This window comes from Chenopodium album, chromosome 10, assembly GCF_948465745.1.
Source record: "Chenopodium album chromosome 10, dcCheAlbu1.1, whole genome shotgun sequence".
Taxonomy (NCBI): domain Eukaryota; kingdom Viridiplantae; phylum Streptophyta; class Magnoliopsida; order Caryophyllales; family Amaranthaceae; genus Chenopodium; species Chenopodium album.
Genome location: NC_137843.1, coordinates 24,532,198 through 24,543,438, shown reverse-complemented (window position 1 = coordinate 24,543,438; position 11,241 = coordinate 24,532,198). Strand labels below are relative to the sequence as shown.

Below are 11,241 nucleotides of genomic sequence, written 5' to 3'. Positions count from 1 at the left end.
AGATGAGCTATATGTGTAGGTTGTCGACGACTTTCGTACTTATTAAATTTTGTACATTATTTTGTTTTTAGTACCTATATATGCTATAATATGACAAGAATTGAGATCACGTGAGAACTAAGGTGAATAATAGGAGGTAGGAACTCATCTGGACCGTTAATCGCGCTCAATCTATCTAACGGTTCACATTCCACCCGCCTCATCAAGGGCATTTTTGTAATTTGGTCGTTGAATGACCTTCGTCCTAACTCATGCGCCGCTTCATTTTCTTTCTCTCTCTTCTTCCGCATTTTCTCTCTCTTCAATTTGTTTTCTCTCTCCGCCTAAAAATTCTCTATTTCGATTTCTCCAACCTCGTCGCACGTCATCAATTTTGCAAATTCTCATCTCTGATTATTGTTGCTTAGGCAAATTAATGAGCAGGTAAGCTGATTTATTTTCATTTTGTTGTTGCTTTGATTCAATTCGATTTTGAAACAAGTTTTTGCGAATTTGATTGCGAAAATTAGGGTTTTCCCAATTATTTGTTTGAGCATTTGTGATAATCGTTCATATTTTAGGGATTTTGCAATTCAATGTTTGCAACTTTGCAATTTAGATCGTTGAAATTAAGGTTCAGTTTTGATAATTTTTGTTCAATTGATTTTTTTGTTCGCTTATTTTAATAAGATTTATGATTCCATATTATTTTGGTAGTAATTATATGTTCTATTGTTCTTTGGTTGTAATAATTATAATTCGTTTGATATAGTCTATACACTGTAATTGCTAAATTTGTAGCATTCTGGTTTGATTTTCTTTTCTGAAGTAATTTGATATTGGTGCTTGATTGTGGCTTTCAGATCTAGATTTATCTGCAAATTGATCTCACAATTGGTTAGGGCTTTAATGAGGTGTTCAATCATTCTATAATCCGTGAATTCAAGGAAGTTAAGATACAATCGGCTTCTGAAGTAATTTGAAAGCTACAATTGCTCATTACAAATGTCAGGTCCATACTTAGAGGAAGGTAAGCTAACATCCTTCACTTCCTCGCGTGTCCTAAACATGAAGGGTGTATTTTTAGTGGCTTATGATCTTGAAAGTTTAGCCCACTATTGATAATGTCACACATTTTGCATTATCACATTGTTAGAAGGAGTTGATATTTTCATTATCACATTAGATGATTGCTGCATCATATCATGATCTTGAATAGGTGGGCTAGCAATTAACTAAGAGGATCCTAAACAAGCAAAGTCTTTGTAAAAAAAAATTAAATAAGATAAATGATATCATAATGGTACAGGTTTAGTTATATACTTTGTTGTCGATATCCAATTTATAATAAACTAATTCATGGTTATAGATCAATGAGTTTAATTGATTGTACCTTAAATGGAATTCAACTATGATGATCAAATGGTTTTCTTTTACTTTATTGAATTAGTGACATCTCTGCTTGGCTCTGATATGAGTGATATATTGTTTAGGGCTGTCAACTCTACTTGACAAAATGTATTTGCACAAAGGATAGCTGATTAGAAATGCTTTATTTTTCTTCTTATATTCTTTTTCAGACCTCGATGTCTCTAAAGAAGAGGTGAGTATCATAAACCAAATTATTGACATTCCACTGGTCTGCAAGCTTCCAAACTCCACCAGTTCTTTCTGGGAAGTTGAAACATCAGTCCAGGTGTCAACAGAATAAACAGAATCACTGCAAGTATTGCAACCAACACCAGTCCCCAATCTGCCATTTTCTTCTATGCCTCGCTAATTACTTTGTTTTTTAATTGTGACTGTTTGGGCGTGTGTGTAGTGTGCAGTGTGTAGTGTGAGGCTATTAGCACATGAAAACACATATGGATAGGAATCTCCTAAACTAGGAAAACAAATGCTACCTTTAGATGCTTTTCTTATGAACTTTTGAGGATTTTTTATTTACTTTTCTATTATTTTAGTTACATTGAAATATATATGAAGAAATTAATAATGATCAATTAAGTTGCACATATAATACTAGCCTACTAGCTCAATAGGTAGAGTATTATGCAAATGTACAAATGATGTGGGTTCGAATCCCACGTAGGTTCATATTTACTTTTGAGTTTATATTATTTACTTTTGAGATTATTTTATTTACTTTTAAGTAATTTATTTTATTTACTTTTGAATCCCACGTAGCTGCTGCCCTGCCATGGCTTGCTACTGCAGCTGCTACTTCTGCCTTGCCAAGGCTGCTGCTGTAACTACTACCGTTCCATGGCTTGCTGCTGCTGTGCTACTCCTGCTCTACCACCTGCTTTTGCTATGCTACTTCTGCCCTACTGCTGCTGCTGGAAATGTTGGTCGGGAGTTCTTGAAGTTGAGCAAAACGGGAAGCTGTTGTGAGCATGAGTGCAGCCTGTGCACCATGGAAGCCTGTGAGGAGCAGCAGAAGCATGAGCAAAGCCAGCTCCATGAGCAGCCCACAATAACAGCTTAGGCATAGCATAGTAGCAACTACAGTAACAGCTAAGAAAAAGGTCCCCCAGGCTTTGGCAGCAAGGCCTTGAACATGCAGCAACAAAGAAAACATGCACAGCAGCAGCACAACCATTGGCTTAATTAGAGAGAGTGTAGAACTAATTAATTTTCTTCAATAATTCAAGTAATCTAAGTTTCAATTTCTAGATTTTGGTTCAAGTTTAGTAAGATGATTTTATTTACTTTAAGATTTTTAATTTACTTTTGAGATGTTTTTGTTTACTTTAAGTAATTTTTATTTACTTTTATAAATGATCAATTGTGTTTACTGACTGCTCTTACTATATAATAGCCTACTAGCTCAATCGGTAGAGCATTGTGCAATTGCACAAAAGATGTGGGTTCGAGTCCCACGTAGGTTATTTATTAAATAATTTTTTATTGTTGACTCTACATCTGAGCTTTTTTTTTTATCTACTTTTAGAACATTTTGATTTAATTAATTAATTAATTTATTTTTTATTTATTTATTTTTTTTATCTACTTTTGACAGATGATGTATAGTGCTCTACCCTTGTGCAAAAATGATATTAAAGGAGTTAATCAGTCAAGTGAGGACAGTTGATTCTTATCCAACTACAAAGTAGTCAGAGCAGTACAGCTACTTGTCTCCCATGGAATAGAAACTGTGACTGAATTTTTAGGCAATTGAAGCTGCTGTAACAACACTAGCTTCCCCAGTTCACCATTGTTAGCTGATAAATCAAGCACAACCAACGTCGAACTATAATATTTGATATTATTATTTATTTTCTTCAATGATATTTTGATTAACGTTTTAGCATTATTTATTTACTTTAGAGTAATAATGATTTACTTTTGACATATTTTGTTCTACTTTTGATTTCTTTTTAGAGTTATTTTGATTTGCTTTAGAGATATATTAATTTAGTTTTTTAGTTTTTCTAATTACTTTTGAGAGATTTTGATTTACTTTTGAGGTAATTTGAATAACTTTATCCTGTTTTATATTTACTTTTTAAGATAACCTATGTAGGATTCGAATCTACACTTCTATGCATCCGCATAATGCTCTTCCACTTGAGCTAATAGGTTTACTTTAAAGTCAATTTTTATTCACTTCAAACTCTTTTTTACTTACTTTTTTCACACTAAAAACTCACTTTCTTCCTTACAGACTCTCCATATTGAGGAGGTTGTGGAGCTCACACATGTACCTCAAAAGTTGGTTAATTGATACTGCACAACACACAAAGCATTGAGAATTGATGTATACCAGAATATAATTTTGGAAAATTTAGATTGGCTACAATATGATACATGATACAACTGAAACTTCATCACAGCAACAGACAAACCAATATAGCTATGCCCATTGCAACTAAGCAAACCCACATCACCAGGACTATCAAGTTACAAAGAAAATGGAAGCATCAAGTGCCTGCATAACAAAGAGTTTTGGTTTTATGATAAATGACAATAATTACCTTTTGCAAGACCAAGTGATTGGTCATAGTGTAAGCAGGGTAGGGAATTTGGAGGCACCAAACTTTGAAAAAGGTGATCAGAGTTATACTGATTATAATAGGTGAAGGAAGCATGATAATGAAGAAAATGATGATCAGAGAAGGAACAAGTATATAACACCTTGTAATGATGAAGTTCTTGAGCAAATTGAGCAATATGGTGATGTGATATTGTGCCTGAAGGAAGAAGTAAGCCGGGTGCACCGTGTAACAGTAGTAGTAGGACACAAAATTAAGGTGATTCTTCGAAGGGCTCGAACAAGCGAGGCAATAACAAGGTACATCGAACATGTTGCTGATTCGAGGGGGCTTTTAACGCGGTGTGCTCAATGTGTCACGCAGAAGAACTTATCTGGTGCTTATGACATGCTTAAGTAGATTAGGGAAAAGTAATAAATGATTTCAAATGTACAAATGCTCAGCACACTAATATTACTTATTTAACTTCATTTCATTTACTTTACATATAATTAAATTTACTTTTATAGACAACTAGTTTACTTTAAGAGAAATTTAGTATACTTTTCAAAGCCAATTTAAATTTACACACTACTTGTAGAGAATATTTCAAGCATCCCACACTTGAGCCCCACTGTGATCATACACTTAAGTACGGTGGCGTCCAAAGGGAAGGAAGCTAGAGCAAAAGAGTCGCCAACAAGTTTTAGGAACCTGTAAACTATTCACGATCCATGAGATCACTAACTCCATAGTGGTCTGGAACCATGACTGATATTCGGGGATGAAGGTACAAATCCAACCTAAAAGAGATTGAACCTACCCTAAAAATAGGCCTCTACTTTATTCTTCTCATATTCATGTGTGCTTTCTGACTAACATACAATCAATATATTAATCCTAAACCTATTTAATCTATGTTGGTTGAATATTAATGCACAAACAAATCTATTATTGGCGATCACTTGAATTAAAATCACATTAGCCTAAACAAGATTATTAATTATCTTATTAAGCGTGATTACAAGTATAAATTCCCTTTAATCCTGCAAGAGAGGGCATGATCAAGCAATAACAATAAATATTAAGCAACAATATACATTGATACAACAAATCATCATCATAACATTCTCAATCTCATCAAAGCATAATAATATTAGCAAGATCCTAGGGATGATACTAACAAGATTAATAGCAAATCCTAGCATGTCACTACACAATAAAGATCAAAGCTTTAGCCCTAACATGATACTAACATGATAGAAGAAAATAGGAAGCAACCTAAACATGATACTAGAAAGCAATAAAAGCATCCTAACATGACACTAGGAATTAAAATAATATAAACATGCTTTCTATAGAAATATAGCAATAAAACAACTTAATTTGTTGCCTCGTATCTCTTTCTATCAAAACAACATACACGTTAGTAATTTCAAGGAAAATATTAAATCAAACAATTAATTTAAATAATTGAAATAGGGATTTTGGACCAAACCCTCAGAAATTATCAACCTTTCACGTCTAGGGCGAAGGCAACTTCGAACTTGGCTAGGTGTGTCTAGAACTCGTGAATGCGGTATCGTGTTTGGCAAAGGATAGGCTTAGAAAGAGAGAAAGAATAAGCTTTTGCTTAGGAGAGAGAAGAGAATAGAATGAGATGATTGTTGATGATTGTTGGGGAATAAAAAAAAAAGGGGAAGTACGACCCTATTTATAAGGAAAATAGTCCGGATACGATCAGAAAAAGACCGAATCCAATCTGGAATAAAACTATCTCTGTCGCGGCGCGACAGCTCCATCGCGGCGCAATGGTTCTGTCATTTCCCGATGGTTCACGCGTTTTCTAAAATCCGTACAGAGTCCTTAATTTAATTAAATTAGACTAATTAACGTCCGTACTTATCTTTTAAAATCAGATTTAATTCTTTTTTTAAAAACACTTGTTTTATTCCAAATAAAGTTCTTTAATTTTCCAAAAGATATAATTATTAATCCTAACTCCACTAGAACTCAAAATAACCTTTTAGATTATTCTAGAAGATTAAAGTCAATCCTAATGACTTTAGGAATACTATTTAATGGGCCCTCCACTAGATCATTGGGCTGTATACAAAACTTGTTTCGGGCCCAACTTAGTATTTTGGCCATAACTTCCTCATTATTCATCGGAATCGGGCTTATAATATATCGTTGGAAAGCTCTTTTCGAGCCCAATCCAACTACACCATTATTGGACCTTTATCATGGACAAAACTAAATTGGACTGGACATTTTTATAAATAGAGTATATTTTTGAAAACAGAAAGAAGTATTTTTATTAAAAGCAACCGCATCACAAGACTTTTCACACTTTCACTTCATTCGATAATCAATGACGTGAAAGATATTCATCACTGGGTTTGGTTTTTTTGGAAGACACAATCAGGTGTCTACAGAAGCCCCCACTTTGACAGAGTTTGGAGAAACACATGTTTCGAAAACAAAAGTCAAAGTATCGATAGGGACGGAGAATGATTCAGAATGTTCTGCGATCCTCAATCATTCTTGTAACACCGATACCTGAAAGTAGCGTTAGTTAAACAGATAAAAGAGTTAAGAAACACTTATCTTGCACCGTCGAGTACACGTCTTTAGGTAACCGTTTTTGTTTGACGACCTCCACAAGCTAGGGAACATCGCCTGAAGACTGCTCCGCTTATAGCTGCCTTTAATTGCCAATGTGTCAGTCCTCCACATCTTAGGGAACACCATCGAAGATTGCTCTGCTTGTAGCAATCTTCTGCCATTTTGTGACCATCTTCCACATCCTAGGGAACACGATCGAAAATAACTTCGCTTGTAGCCACCTTCAGTTTTCTGACAATCTTCCACATCCTAGGGAACATCGTCGAAGATAACTCCGCTTGTAGTCATCCTCAGTTGTTTGTGACAACTCTCTACATCCTAGGGAATGTCATCGAAGACCGTTCTACTTGTAAAGATTTGTTGTGACAATCTTCCACATCCTAGGGAACATCGTCTATCATTGCTGCTACATCAGGAGCTATTTTCTTGAATCATGGTGACAACCTTCACAATCATAGCGAATGTCGTCGAAGACCGCCTCATCACGAACCGTCCTTCTCAAATCTAGGTGACAACTTCCACAATCTTAGCGATAGTTATCAAAGATCGCCCATCTCGTGCTATCTTCTCAAATCAAGTGACAACCCCCACAATCTTAGCGAAAGCTGTCGAAGATCGCCCATCTCGTGCCATCTTCTCAAATCAAGTGACAACCCCCACAATCTTAGCTAAAGTCGTCAAAGATCGCCCATCTCGTGCCATCTTCTCAAATCAAGTGATAACCTCCTCAATCATAGTGAAAGCTATCGAAGATCTCTTCATCTTGAGAAGTCTTTCTCAAATCTAAGCGAGAGACCCTTTAACCTTAGAGCCCCCCCTGTCGAAGACTTCTTTATCTTGAGTCTTCAAATTTTCTTGTTCTTACTCTGAGGAGTAATTGACCATTCTAGCTTTGGGAAGAACCTTATCTTAAGATTCTCTAATTTTCAAGTTAATTTCCGTAGAGATCTTCCACCCTAGGAATTCTTTATGATTATAATCAATCACTACTCAAATCAGTTTTCAAATTCGCTTAATCAATATGCAATCAATAATTTGATCGTCATTAGGCTAATCATCAATCAAATGTAATCGGGCCGATTACTAATCAAATATCTATCAATTGCTTAAATGCTTATCAAAAGGCTCAAATGGATTAATTACGGACCAACCAATCCAAGTCGTGAGACCATCAAAGACTGACACGGGCGAATCAGAGCCATCGCGCAGCGACAGGTCTATCGCACCGTGATAGGTCTGTCGTGATACGTCATAGTGTATTGCGTTGCGTCAGGGTGCATCGTGCTGTGTTGTGTTTGAATCCAAGTCAGGGCTTTTTTCTGCTCGTTCATTTGCGCTTAATCGAATTGCCTCTTAGTGTAACTGCAACTATATTTTGGGCTATAGGACTTTGCTCATGTTTTTCTTAGGGTTGACCTAAGGCTTGGTGCTTGTGTTTTGACACATGTGTGTAGACTCAACTCAACGTACTCAAACCGACTCGATGTGTATATGACTCGTGCGCGTAGACTTAACTTGATGTGATAACACGACATGACTCAATGTGTACATGACTCGTGTGCGTAGAATTAACTTGATGTGATAACACGACATGACTCAATGTGTACATGACTCGTGTGTGCATTGTATTGTGATGTGCTTGACTCAAAATGCAGAAAAGAAAAAATTTTCCGTCATTTTTGTGGAGGGTATCGACTTTCTCCCGAAAAAGAAAGACGTGAAAAGGAAGAAGTAAAGTGTTTGATTGTTTGTAGTGCATGTTGAATGAGCTTAATCAAGTGTATGTGTTGATATTATATCTCATGGTGCAAGGATTGTAGCATCCTAGGCTATCCTGGTTGTTGACTCAATGATGAAAGTATTTAGGTAACTTAGGCACGGAGGCTAAGCACTTTATAGTTTGTGACGCAATGATGTTTTGTGATAGGGAGTGATCTTGATATGACAAGGCATGCTTCAATGTTGTGTTAAGATTTCATGACAAATGATTCCTAGGGGAAAGATTATTTGGTTATGTATCTGTGATGTGTGTGAAAGTGACACTAAAGTTTGGCCTGGCTAAGGGTGTGGAAATATATTGAAAAGAGTCAAATAATGGCGACTCTTAGGCTGGGTAGGCTAATGATGTAAGGATTAAGCTCCCAAGTCTATCTCTAAATGGATAGGGATGAGCATTGGAGATCCTTTGATATGATCATGTGTGAATATAACTATGAATGTAAATACATTTTTATTACGGTCCCACCTCAATGTGAGGTTGCCTACGTATCCGTTAGGAATTAGGCCGAACGTAGCTCTAGCCGAACCTCGCACAAGTGTGTGTATACCTCAAGGAGGTCTTTTTAGGGTTGTAACGCGGTTAGGATAAAGGTTGAAGAAGAAAGGGGATAAAGGCTCAAGACCCTAGATAAGACCCCAAGGTGTGCAACCTTGCTTTTGAATCTTAGAATTTGTATGCTTGAGATTTCCTCACTTTTGAACTCTCTTTTGTTTATATTTTTGCTCTCTTTTTTTTGCTTCATCATTTTTTTTTATTTGAATCTTTTTTGATAAGTGTGGGAAATCCCGATCATGCGGTCTATCACTCACTTAGCATTCATGTTTCTCAGGCACGGTACCAAGCACTCGATAAGAGACACAATTTGAGACGTGTTCTTATCAAATACATGTTCATATCAATGACATTGGAACACTTTCCCTTTTGCACATTTTTATTGCTGTTTTTTTTTTCTCTTTTTTAATCTTTTGAAATTTTGGTAACATCACTCAAGCATAAGTTGCACACCATCCCATCCTAAAGTTAGGTAGATGTGGGTTAAAGAAAGAAAGGTCTATCATTAGACGAGGCTCAAAGTGGTTTATCAAGAAAGGATTGTATTTTTGAGGGGTGAAAGGTTATATGATGTGGCTACAAGGGGTGCCTCAAATCGTTAGTATACCTTGTGCTTAGTCCGGCATGATTTTTTTTTTAAATGCAATGTGATGATCATATGCAAAGAAATAAATGCTCATTTTATTAAAATGGAAAAGGATAAAATCTATGGAATAAATCTAAGAAAAGTAAAAGGTGCCTATGCAAGACTTTATTGGGGAAAGGAGGAATAAAAAAGAAAAAAAGAGGTCACGAAATCTTATCGTTTAAGCTCGCCTCGTGCCTTATGCTTTGTCCTCACTCGGTCTTCTTACCGGATGGAGGTATGGGAAGCTTGTTATTATCGATCAAATATTGGATGTCCACTTTTAGCTTCCAACAACTCTCAATAGTATGACCCCTACCTTGATGGTACTTGCAGTGTGCATTTGGGTTCCAACTAGGCAACCTCTTTTCAGGTGCGGGATCTTGAATAGGTCCAATGAGAGTAATGAGTCCCTTGGTATGGAGCCGATCAAAGGTAGTATCATAGCTCATCCCAATAGGAGTGAACTCTTTCCGTAGTTGCTTTTTAGGTCCTTGATTATCCATGGCTAAGACTTCATTAAGGTCAAAGGTACTATTATTGTTACTAGAGTGGGTGTTTTCGGAAGAAGAAAGATTGTCGTTCTTCTTTCCTTTCCAGCCACTGTTGTTACTATTGTTAGTAACTTTTTTCTTTGCAAGGTCGTCCTCGATTTCAATACCTATGTCATAGACAGCCTTGAAAGTATTCAAGTTGTGTTGGTATTTCAAGTGTTTTGAATATTTTTCTTGGAGGTTCTTGATGAACATCCTTACAAACTCTTTCAGTAGGGACTTCAACCATCTTAGCGGAAGTCTCCCTCCACTTGTTGAAGAAAGAAGTAAATCCTTCGTTCTCCGTTTGCTTCAACATTTCAAGTTCTCTATGATTAGTTTCAACCTGAACGTTGCACTTGTATCTATCTATGAAAGCGTTTATTATGGCATCCCAAGAAGAGGTCTTCTCTTTTTCAAGGGAAAAGAATCATTGTTGACAAACGGTTTCTAAAGATAATGAAAACAGTGAGTGGAAAACCTTCCTATCAATCCCTTTAATATTCATTATTGTTTAAAAAGCTCTTAAGTGGAAGTAAGGATTTTCAGTTGACTTGAATCTAGGGATGTCATTGGCATTGAACTTCTGCGAAAGAAGTTCTTTGTCCACCGAGACCCCTTGTGAGCTAATCCCCTGGAACTTGTATTCATTGGAGAGCTTGCTCAACCTTTCCTCCATTCGCTCCATCTGTTGTTGTTTGCAGGGTCATTGACTTGAAGAGCAATGGTCTTCATCATCTCAGTTAGACTAGCAAGGTTTTACCTAAGCTCATTGACTTCTTCCTGAGTTGCCATTTTCTTCTTAGCTTTTCTCTTTTGTCGAATCGGTTTATCAAAGTAGTACTTGAATGAAAGTGTTGTCCTTGATTAAACGCCCTTCCCTCTTTGACCAAGTGTTGTTGAAAGGGAAGTTATGGATGTTTATTATTAATTATTTGACTCAAACTCAATTCAACATGCATAGATGGGAAGAGATCATGGAAGAATGGGGGGAATGACATGTATGGAGAAAGTATGTGGAGTGTGGAAAGATGATGTAGATGGAGAGATATGGAAAAATTAGGAATAGAGTGGACCCCCAACTCAAATGACGGCAAGAGCGACTCATGCATGAACCTAAGACATGGTCATGGTGTGAAAAGAGTATGTACAAAGTGTGTGAATACTTGT

The 11,241-nt window shown here is 36.3% G+C and overlaps 1 long non-coding RNA gene across 1 annotated transcript; it reads left to right on the top strand.

Annotated features, from left to right (window-relative positions):
* The first annotated feature begins 270 nt into the window (after positions 1–270).
* On the top strand, positions 271–2,993 carry LOC145563828 (uncharacterized). The gene is made up of 3 exons (XR_014094623.1): positions 271–423; positions 843–1,009; positions 2,167–2,993. It is a non-coding gene; the product is annotated as an uncharacterized LOC145563828 (long non-coding RNA).
* Positions 2,994–11,241: the final 8,248 nt, after the last annotated feature.